This window comes from Vidua chalybeata, chromosome 4, assembly GCF_026979565.1.
Source record: "Vidua chalybeata isolate OUT-0048 chromosome 4, bVidCha1 merged haplotype, whole genome shotgun sequence".
Lineage (NCBI taxonomy): Eukaryota > Metazoa > Chordata > Aves > Passeriformes > Viduidae > Vidua > Vidua chalybeata.
The window spans coordinates 9,755,001-9,765,658 of NC_071533.1; the positions used below are offsets into that span (position 1 = coordinate 9,755,001).

The 10,658-nt window shown below is 37.8% G+C and overlaps 1 long non-coding RNA gene across 1 annotated transcript in view; it reads left to right on the plus strand.

Moving 5' to 3' along the window:
- LOC128787099 (uncharacterized) overlaps nt 1–9,374 on the plus strand; it is a 14,715-nt gene extending 5,341 nt beyond the window's left edge. The window contains exons 3-4 of the long non-coding RNA XR_008430572.1: nt 82–178; nt 9,221–9,374. This is a non-coding gene — a long non-coding RNA (uncharacterized LOC128787099). The remainder of the gene's footprint in view (nt 1–81; nt 179–9,220) is intronic.
- Nucleotides 9,375–10,658: the final 1,284 nt, after the last annotated feature.

Here is a 10,658-nt window from a genome sequence, read left to right on the forward strand (position 1 = left end):
ATTTTCAATTTTTAGTGATTTGCGAATATCTGGGGACTAAATCTTTAGCACTATTGTTAGTAATTTTTTTTATTTCAGCAGTGTCTAGATGTCCCAGTGTAAAATAAGCAATACAAACACATGATCAAAACAAAGTCTTGCCACATCATGCTGCTGTGGAAGAAATAGGTAGAAACAGGTAATCTTTGGGAGAGTAGTGTGGGTAAAAGACATCTCTAACTGATGAGGAAGGTTGTAAACTGTCTTTGCATATCTACAAAAGTTTTCAAGACTGAGTTATGCAGATTTATACTGATGTATTCCCCAGTTTATTTACAATTTTGTAATATATTCACCTTCAATTCACCCCAGTAGTGCCCATATTTTCAGTATTTTAGGTTATATGAGTCAGTTTTCATCTCTACATTCTAAGTCATATTTGAATTTATTGGAGATAAATGGGGGAAAGATTTGCCATTTTGATACAAGGTAGATGAGAATCTATCATACCAGAATTACCTGTGAGTAAGATGGACTTTTGACAGAAAACAGAAATCTGAGGCAGGCTAATAGGAAAAAAATTGATCTGAAATTTAAAATGAGAATGCTTGATTCTACTATTACGAGTGGTGTTCAGAGCTAAAGCATTTGCTAACAGAGCATTTTAAAAGGTTTAGTGGTTTAAACTTTTTCTTATGCCAAAAAAATCTTCTCTACTCAGGACAATGCAGACACTTGTAGGTTTCTTTGCAAACTTGATCCTGATAATGCACCTCATTAGGAAAATCATTGCAATGCTGTGGAAGATGAATGCAAATAAATAGTGTTGTATTACTTACTAATTACTGTTTATTATATTATACTTAGACTAACAGCCAGTGGACTCACAAGAATGTTAAACAGGTGATCATGAACAGGGATTTGGCAAATTTGAATTATGCTCTTAACTCTTATTAAATTTTCTTGAGCTTTTCTGAAGAGACTCTTAATCAAAATGCTGCAATTACCTTATGATCTAAACATCCAAAATATTATTGAACGTAACAACACTTCCAGAGAGAAAAGTTAATGAATTTTCAGGCAACATCACCAAGAACCTAAATCTTTGACATGATTAGTGACTGGTATCATCTTTCTTCAAGCAAAGTATTGGAAGCCGTTTGTTTTCAAAGCCTGCATTTACTATGGCACTGAAATAGTTGAGAAAATTAGGATTTCAAGGCTCAATACTGCAAGCACAGATGGAATTTTATTGGCATGGAATAACTTAATTGGCATGAGAAATTATACTGAAATGAAGTTTGGTAGGAAGGCAACATGAATGTCAGTCCTAATGTGCAATACCTAAAATTTAAGTAGAAAGTAAGTATTGTATAAGTATAAAAATATTACTCTTTTAGATGAAATTATTATAGGAATAAAGATATTGTATGTTTGGAAAATCAAAATCTAAATTACTTGCAAGAAGCCCACAAATGCTATTTTTTGATGAGAGTAGGTTAACTTTAATGCAATAGTTAAAATTCCTCTGGAATTCATGGAATAGTCTAGAGGGTCAAAACCCAAAGATGCATAAACTTTTATGGAGACTGAGGGCATCAGCCTACCTTTAAAATGGTGATCTCATTTCCTATGCAACTTAGTCATAAGATGAATTCATTATGTTTTCATTTTAACAAAGATGCAAAGTTTTCTGGCTAGAAGCAGCAGTATGGATGATCGCAATCAAGTGTAATGAATTTCTTAATTTACACATAATCAATATAATGTTTTTCAAAAGTTATCCTCAGTTATCAGTTCTAAGGATGTACATCCTAAGATGGATGTTACTTTTATAAATATATTTTTTAATTTCTATGGAAGGATAAAGGAATCAATTCTTTAGTAAAACTGCTGAAATACTGTCATCTATGAGTGGTGAGGTGTGAATAACTGTGTGAAACTACAGGAGGGAAGCATTTGCCTTTTTTTTTTCCTCTCTTGCCTGCTTTATGGTTTGTAAATGATAAATGAAATTTACTGGCAATACTCTGCAGTAATATTTCAAATTATGTTACAGAGTACACTGTGAAAAGTATTGAGTTATAGCAGAACCAAAGAAAGAGGCCCTAATTTTTTCCTTTCTGGAAAAGTGTGCTGTATTAGAATGTTTGTCACCCAGTTGATGCCACAATGCATCAACTTCCATGGGCTGTAATATTTTATTTAATTTAAATAACTTTAAAATTATACCCACTATTAATATTGAGACTTAGGAATTAAGTGAAGTTAAATGTCAGTTTTGCAGTGTGACTCTGGGTAGTGGTGGGTGCCCCATCAGCCCTCAAAGCAAGGCAGGAGAGAGGAGCTGGAGTGGCGCATCCCTGTGGCATTCTTGCGTAGACCTCTCTCCTAACAGCAACCCCCCCCTTGCCCCCTCTTGTGATAGAAGATTTTCATGGACACGTTTTTATGATGTTTCATTTGTTAATGTCATTGAATGATGAAAACCAAGATGAAAAAGACATTACCCTAAACCAGGGCTGTGGGTAATGTCTACAGTGTCCTTTCAGCCCTTTGAAGCAGGATCCTTTTGTTGGCTCGGGTGACTGGCGGCTCTTTAACATTCTGAACCTGCTGTGGCTGCTGGGGCAGTTCATCACCAAAGAATAGAAAAGGGCCTCTGGCATATCAAATAAAAAAAAAAAAAAAAAAGTGGGGAGGAAAGGAGGACAGAGAAAGGCAAGTGCCCAACACACAGACGGTGCATTGTGCTTGCAGGGTTTCAAGAGTCTGCCGTTAGGTATATTTCATAATGTGAAAAGACAGACCAATTTTGGCCCCCTCGCCTGGTGGGATCAGTGCTGTCACTGCCATTTATTTTCAATCCCCCATGATTTCTGTATTGCCAACAACCCTTTTTGCATAAAAATGAACCATAAAGGCAGTCAAAACACCTGCTTTACTGACAGCCCCGATTAAAGCTTTGATTTATCCTTCAAAGTGTGAGCTGATCTGCTGTTCCTGGGGCCTGGCACTGGTGTGTAATTCATCGGGGGCTGAAGGTTTCCTTTCTGTCTCCCCAGCTTCAGCTGTGGGCGCCTTTTGTACCTGCTTGAGAGCTGGGCTAACTCTGAGAACACCCATCCCAGCTGGAGGCTGGGATTTTTCCATCCCTGCTTGGTCCATTTTATTAAGTGACAGTAAATTACAGGACTAATTGGAGGGGCCCCCAAATGCAGGACTGTGTGGCTCTGAGGAACCAGTCCCACTCCCACTGTGGGCTCTGGGGAGCAGCTATTCCAGATGGATAGGAATAGTGTTGGTTACTCCTACTTCATGCATTCCCATCACTAAAAAAATTGACATTTGATGTGGAAATTTTAGGTCATGTGGGAACCCCTCTTTATAAGTCAAGTTTTGTTCTGTGGTCTTAAGCCTTCGTTTCAGGGACTGCAGTGGCAGGGCTGTGCACAGTGAACTCCCCAGGCTGAAAAACAGCACAGCATGTGGGAGTGAGCCTTTCAAGCTCTTTTGGGGCAATTGGGTGGGAAAGTTAAAAAGCTTTATCACTGTAAGTGTGAAAATAGGTATTTCTTAAAACTACTGCGAGGTTAAACTGGGTCAGAGTTTTTTTTAAAAAAGCTAGCTTGCATCCTGTATATGAATCCCTCCCTGCCTCCACATCCAAAATAAAAGTAAACAAAAAGTCAAACCTCAGCCTTTAAAATACTTAAGATAAAATTGCCTTGTGAGTATATTTGACTTATGCACCATCATTGATCCATTAAACCACTAAGCTGTTATAGATGCAGAGCATGGTATGAAAGAAGGCTGAGAAAATCATCCCACATGGATCAATGCACAGAAATTTCCCAAAGTGAGATTTCTTTTATTTGAAATGTACTTTTTCACTGAAATGAAAACATTCAGATGAAAAAATATCTGTGTATTATTATTTATAAATTAAACAGGAGCAAACAGGATGATTTACATTCCAATTCTGCTCTGAAACAAGACTCAGTTTTGAAATGTTGATTAAGTCAACACATAATCTAACATGGTCCATATGCAATACGATGTTTCGTTAGGATCAGAACAATTTTTCATTTGACCAAGTGTACACTGGAAAAAAAGAAATATCAGGAGAGACTGAAAATGTCCTGTGAAATTAAGCCAAATCCTTAATAATAATTTCCTGTTAAAAAAAAAAATGCTGAATTGCTGGGAACTGGAGCATTAATTTAAAAATAGCTTTACTATAAATTCTTTAAATGACAGAAAGAAGTGTAAAATTTACATTTGCAGTTGAGATAGCACTTGTCATAAGTCTAAATTGCAGACAGTTTTCCTGACTGTTTGGAATGTAAAGTAATGGGGTAGTTCAATTTTGTGCTGTAAAGTTGAGCAGATCTGAACCTTGGCATCTCAAGGGCTGTGGTGAAGTTGCAGAAGTCCAGAGCACCAGGCACCTCTGTGTTCAGGTGTGAGATAGTCACAGTTTGTCCTTACCTTGGTGATTTCCTTGCACAAGAGGGGGCACAGGCAGGCAGGATCCAACCAGTCTCAGCTGAATGTTGGCAGCACATGTGCTAAGAAGATCTTGAGCTGTTTATTTAACCCTAAAAGTCTGATTTGGGATCTCTAGGTGTTTGGAAGTATGATTAAGGTAATCTCAATGCGTAAAAATTGAGAGCTTTGCAAAACCAGTCACATCTTAGGCCTGCAATAACATCTAGATGGATGTGGGGTTGTACAGAGCCATTAGAGAACAAAACTGCAGCACTTTTTAAAGAAACTTCATTTGGTGGCAGTGGGAAGGAAAGGCACTAAAACATCTGCTTATTCTTTGTCTATCACTGCCTTTCTCAATCACTTACTCACCCCACACTATTTCCCTGTTTAGGCTAGCATGTGTTTTACAACCCTACAGACAATAAATGTAATTCTTGATTTTAAGGATGGAAAATTTCTTGCATCTGATATTCTTTTAAATAGAGCAAAACTTCTTTGAGAAAATCTGAAACAATTAATGATAAAAATAAAATTCCTGAATAATTTTTCTGACATTAATACTGCTTTTTATTGGAAGAAAAAAAAAAGGCAAAGGTCAGAAATAGAGACAGCCAAACTAATTTTGCTTTGTTTGTACAATGGAGGAGACATTTTGCATGAAAATGGTCAGTCCTGATTTTTTCCTAGTGCATCTGAGCTTATCAGTCTTGACATTAGTTTTAGTTCCTGCTGGAGGGAAAACTTTCAGTCAGCTATGACTACCTAATGCAGATTTGAAGAAATGACACACATATTATGAAATGCTGCCTTTTTTTTCATTTATACAGATCATATAAGAATTTTTTCATGTCTTCCTCATCCATACCTGTGCCTGTCCCATACAACCCTTCACACTGACCGTTCTTTGCTCCCTTCAGCATATTTTGCTTCTGTAAATGAGAATTAAGTGCCTTTCTCCTAAACTTTCATTTCCATGTACTTTCTCTCTTGTATTGAATGTATAAGCTATATATGTACCATATAAATGTATATATGTATACATTTTATTGTATAATACAGTTAAGATTAGACTTCAAACATCTCACAAAGCCTGTAAAACTCCAATCCACACAGAAACAAGTCTCTCTTAAGAAATTCAGAAATGTTAAAGATATTGCAAAACTGTGCCTTTGAGAATGTCAGCTCCTCTTTTGTTCATTGTATCAAATTCAGTGCTGCACCAGAAAACATAGCACTGTATCCTAGTTAAATATTCCTAATGGAGATAAAGATTAATTACACAGGTTAAAACCTTAGTCCACCATCTCAGTGTAGCTCTGCACTGGTGTTGACATGTCCTGATGGAGACATGAGGGAGCAATAGAGATGGTGCAGTGGATATTGTGAGACAGAGAAAACACACTGAAAAAGGGCTCAGGCAGAAATTCTTACTCCATAGTCTCAGTAAAGGGAGTAGTTAGATTATTTAAAGCAACTTTATCCACAGCCTAAATCATCTCTATCTTTTTAATTTTCAGAATCAGAGGTGCAACAGCTGAACAGCTTTAAATATCTTCCAAAGAGAAGGCATGAATGGCCTTTTGTTAATCAGAACATTACTGTCCTCTACATGTGTTTGTTGATGCACACATCTTCTCATAACCTACTCACTTCATCCTACTCATAACCTAAAATAACTTTTAAAAATGTCAGCCTTGGATTTAGATTTGTTTATTCTGCCTGGTCCTAATTACCATTTCCCAAATGGATCCAGCCTTAACTTAATCCTTATCTTGTATACAGTTTCTCCAGCAAGGGCATGATCGTTGCTCCCTGCTGTACCTAAAAGTTAGACGGAAACAATCAGCATCTGACGGTAGTTTAACTGCACAACATTTAAATACTGTGTAACATAACAGGTTCTCAATTATTTGACTGCCTTCTAAGGGATGTCTAAAACTAGGCAAAATACTCATTGGACTTCTAGTGTGTCAGAAGAAAGAAATATTTTGGAGGTACAGGATCAATGGTTCTGTATCTTTTCCTTGCTATGCTTTATCAATCCTTCTTTGGGAATGTTTTAGATTGCTTTCCTTACTCATGTATTATAACTTGAAGGTTCTCACCATGGTGTTCTTTATAAAGAAATAGTAATGACTATTATTAACTATATAATAAAAAACATATATAGGTATTAGTAAATTTTGTAAAACAAAATGAAGGAAAATTTTAAGAGGTAAATCTCCAAGCAGAGAGATTGGCAGCCCTTAAAAAGATTTGCAGCTAAATCTCTTTAGATTGAGGTAAGCACAGGAGAAGGTGCTTGCGGTGGTCCGCTGTTTCTCCCGGCTCCAGGCAGCTCCGGTGCCTTTCGGCACTGCCTCCCTCTGGAGCTCAGGCTCACCCCTTCTCTCCTGCGTGCCGCTGCGGCGGCACGCCAGTCGGGGCTTGCCGGGTTCTGTCACCCACACGAGGGTCCGAGGCAAAGAGAGAAAGAATTTGTCCAAATCACCCACGAAGGAAAGTGGGAAGGTTTTATTGTTGTGGAGAGCTGCAGTGGGGACACCGCGACCCGCCCTTCCAGCACCCGCGTGGGAGAAATGGCGCTGGGACCCGGGAGGGAGTGGGATGATATAGGGGGTGTGACAGGGAGGGCAGACACCCTCCTGCCCAATAGTTGCGGGTGCCGCGGCGATGATGTATATCCTAGCGACCAATGGGAACACGGCAGCGGTGGACATGGGGCTTTGGGGCGAGTGGGATCGGGGTGATAGACACAGAACTCCCGGGACGGGACAGGGGAGTGGTCAAAGGAGTGGCGGTGGGGACGCTCTAATGGCAGACAGCCTGGAGCGAGCCACCGGGGCAGGGGGGAAACACGGGGGGTGCATGGGGGTACACAGGACTCGGCTAACTAACATAGATTAGAACCCCTAATCTTAACCCAAACCCAGGATGCAATAGGTGCTCAGTGAAATTCTGTCAAATATCCATAGCTTAGCAGTGATTGAAAAAAAATACAAAAGAAAATAGAAAAGAAACCTATACATACCTGTTATTAGAGATATGTAAATATAGATTTTATTATATTGTAGGTCAGTTTTAAGGTATTTTACTGGCAAAATGATTAGTTTTACTTTTTGGGTAAGTTCCCTGTTATAAAACAAAATTGCTTTCTTCTACAAACCAGAGCAGCTTTATGAATTTTAAATTGCCCATAGCACATATAGCAAATGTTGGATGTTAAGCACGACTGGTTTGAATAAAAAATTTACTTCTCTTTTTTGTCTTTAAAATGTTACTTAGCCAAAAATATATTTTAATAAATGCATAAAACATGTTCATCAAAATGCAAAATTAATAGAGTGCATATTTCCTTGCAGATACTTTTGTAATTGGTTTTGCCAAGGGTAGTTTAGTTCAGATGCAATCCATGTTTGTTAACTGAGGGCCTACTCATTATATTTTATACAATTTCACTGTATTTTCTATATCATGTATTATTCATACCATAAAATTTTAATTTTAGCCTTATTACAGAATGATTTTATTTATTACTATATGCAACCTAGACTCATATGAAAAAGGACAAGAGTAACTTGCAGTAACAAAAACCATGAACTTGACCTCACAGGGATGGATATTTTCCAGCTGTTTGAGCTGGGCCAGAATAAAAAACTTTGTATACTAATATTGTGTTGTTCATAAACATTCAGAACCAAACTCTGGGTGCCACCCTGGGGTTTTGCTGTTCAAGGCTTTACCTCTGGCTTGGTTTGTTTGTACTTGCACAGTGTGCAGAACTCCAGCTCTGCAGTGCGACCTAGGAGAGTCAGTGAGACTTCTCATAGCACACTCATGAGGAGCAATATCTTCTGGGAATAGAATCCAAACAAGTCTTGGCTTAATGTAGACATTTAGGGATGTTCAGAAAGCCAGCCCTGGGAGTACAGCATGCCAGAGAAATTTTGCTTATTAAACATGTCATGGTCCAGAAACAAGGGGAAAACAAAAGGAGATCAGTATTGTACAGCACTAGAGGTGTATCTCCTCATCTAAATGAAAAAGATTTTTTTTTTCTTAAGGAAGAAATAGCTAAAAAACCTAGAGATTACTGTTTTCAAGTATAAACAGAAAGCTTAACAGCCTGGTAAGACTAATTTTCTCTTTTCTTATTTGAAATACTCTCACATTTCACAGCTATACCACATAATCTGTGCAACAATAACCCAGATATCTGTTATAAAAAGGTTCATATATATGGTCAGAGTAGACTACATTCCAGAGATTCTGATAACTGCCTGTCAAAGTTACCTCAGGCAATGCCTGGCTCGGCTCAGTGAGCTCCCACTTGACAAGACCTTTCTTAGGACAAACATAGAGGAAAATGTATTCAAACTGTGGGTGTGGAAGCCTCCTTCTACTCACAGGTGGTCACTTATATTAAAATTATAGAATCAAAGAATGATGAATCATAGAATCATTAAGTTGGAAGGGACCTTAAAGATCATTTATTTCCAACCCCTTGCCATGAGTAGGGACAGCCTACATAGACAAGGTTGCTCAAAATCTGAAATTCTCTAGGATCAGATGGACCCTGTAATTGCAAGCAAAAGAACTGGTGAAAATTAAAGTAACTGTAACAATGGTTACTGTTGAGTAACCCTTAAATTGAGTTTATAAGAGCTAACTATTTAGATTTGGTTAGTTTGAAATTATTTCCCTGCATATATATAAGGAGACTCACCTTTAATATTTTTGCTTTTAGATCTTCCATTGATTTTACTGCTGAAAGTTGCAACCAAAAGCAGAAAAAGAACATTATAAAAGTGTTTCTGAGCAACATGGCCTTCTGTCACCCCATGATTTGAGTCTGCATGGCTCTAAGTTTTAAAGCTTGAAGTGAACAGCAGGACATCAATACTTTCTTCTCTCTAATTAAACACTGATGAGTCTGCCTAGACTTTTAAACAAAAATGTCTCCTTAAGGTTTGCTGTAACAACAAATTGACAGCAAAGAAATTGTGTTTGTTTTCCCAGCTGATTCAGAACATGCCAATGAATTCAGTACAGGTTTATCAATTCCTTTGATGGTTTTGTTCTTAGTCTTGAGAGACTTGCCACCAAAATCTGACTTTATATTCATAGATCCTCAGTAAGCTGCATATATCAAGGAACTAGGTACTGTGTATTCTCTCTGCTTACAGATAGCTCATCTTCCTCTTAGAATTCTTCCACAGAATAGAAATGTAACTTGAGTTAACTTTTTTAAGTCAAAAAATGTTTTGAAAGCCAAGTGCTCTTTAGGTTTGCTATACTTACATTCGACATTTTATCTCCCTTACTACATAAATCTGCTTTAAAATATCTATAAATAAGCCACCTATCAATGCTTCAGGCTAGTTCATCTATCCTATTCTATCTCATTGTCTGCAGACATTCTACATTTTGCTGAAGACCAGCCCAGAATCATAAGCAACATCAGGCTTGTTCATCTTTTAGATAGGTGATGTTTAATGAATACTTAGAATTAATTACACTGTTGATTACATGGGAGGGAATCGTCTGCTTCTTGTGAAAGTTGAATTAAAGGGGAAGTAATTCCTAGTCCCTCCTAAAATACAAAGTAAAATCCAGGTCATGGGGATGTGCTGTTGACCTTATGCAGAAATGTGACAGCTGTATGTAGTGTTTAATGGACAGCTGGCCTGCTCTTACATCCAATTACAGCATTCTCCTACAGCTGTATTTGGATATTGGACATCCTTCTGTTCCCTTCAAGGATTAGGGACCATGACTAACCTGATAGCACTCCAGTATTGAGGAAGGAAGAGTGTGTATGGGAACACCTAGGAGTACACCTTCCTGGAAGAACCACAGCTTAGCTTGGTGTTTTTCTGTACACAGTTGGTTTGGGGTAACATTAGAGGTGGATGTTTAAGTAAGAAGATACTCATCAGAGACCACAGAAAGATTATAATATTACAGTGGCAGAATAGAAGCTTTGGCAAAACATAGCAAAAGATTGAAATACCAATTAACTTCTTCACACATGTCCAAATGTTTTTTTGCCAATTATACCCCAAACCAACAAGAATTTCTGTACCTTAAATTTAAAACAGGACCATTGAAGGCAATGGAAAACCGTAGCATATCCCAAGGGGTTACTTATATAAGGTAGAACTTGTTTAACAATGTTTATTCTG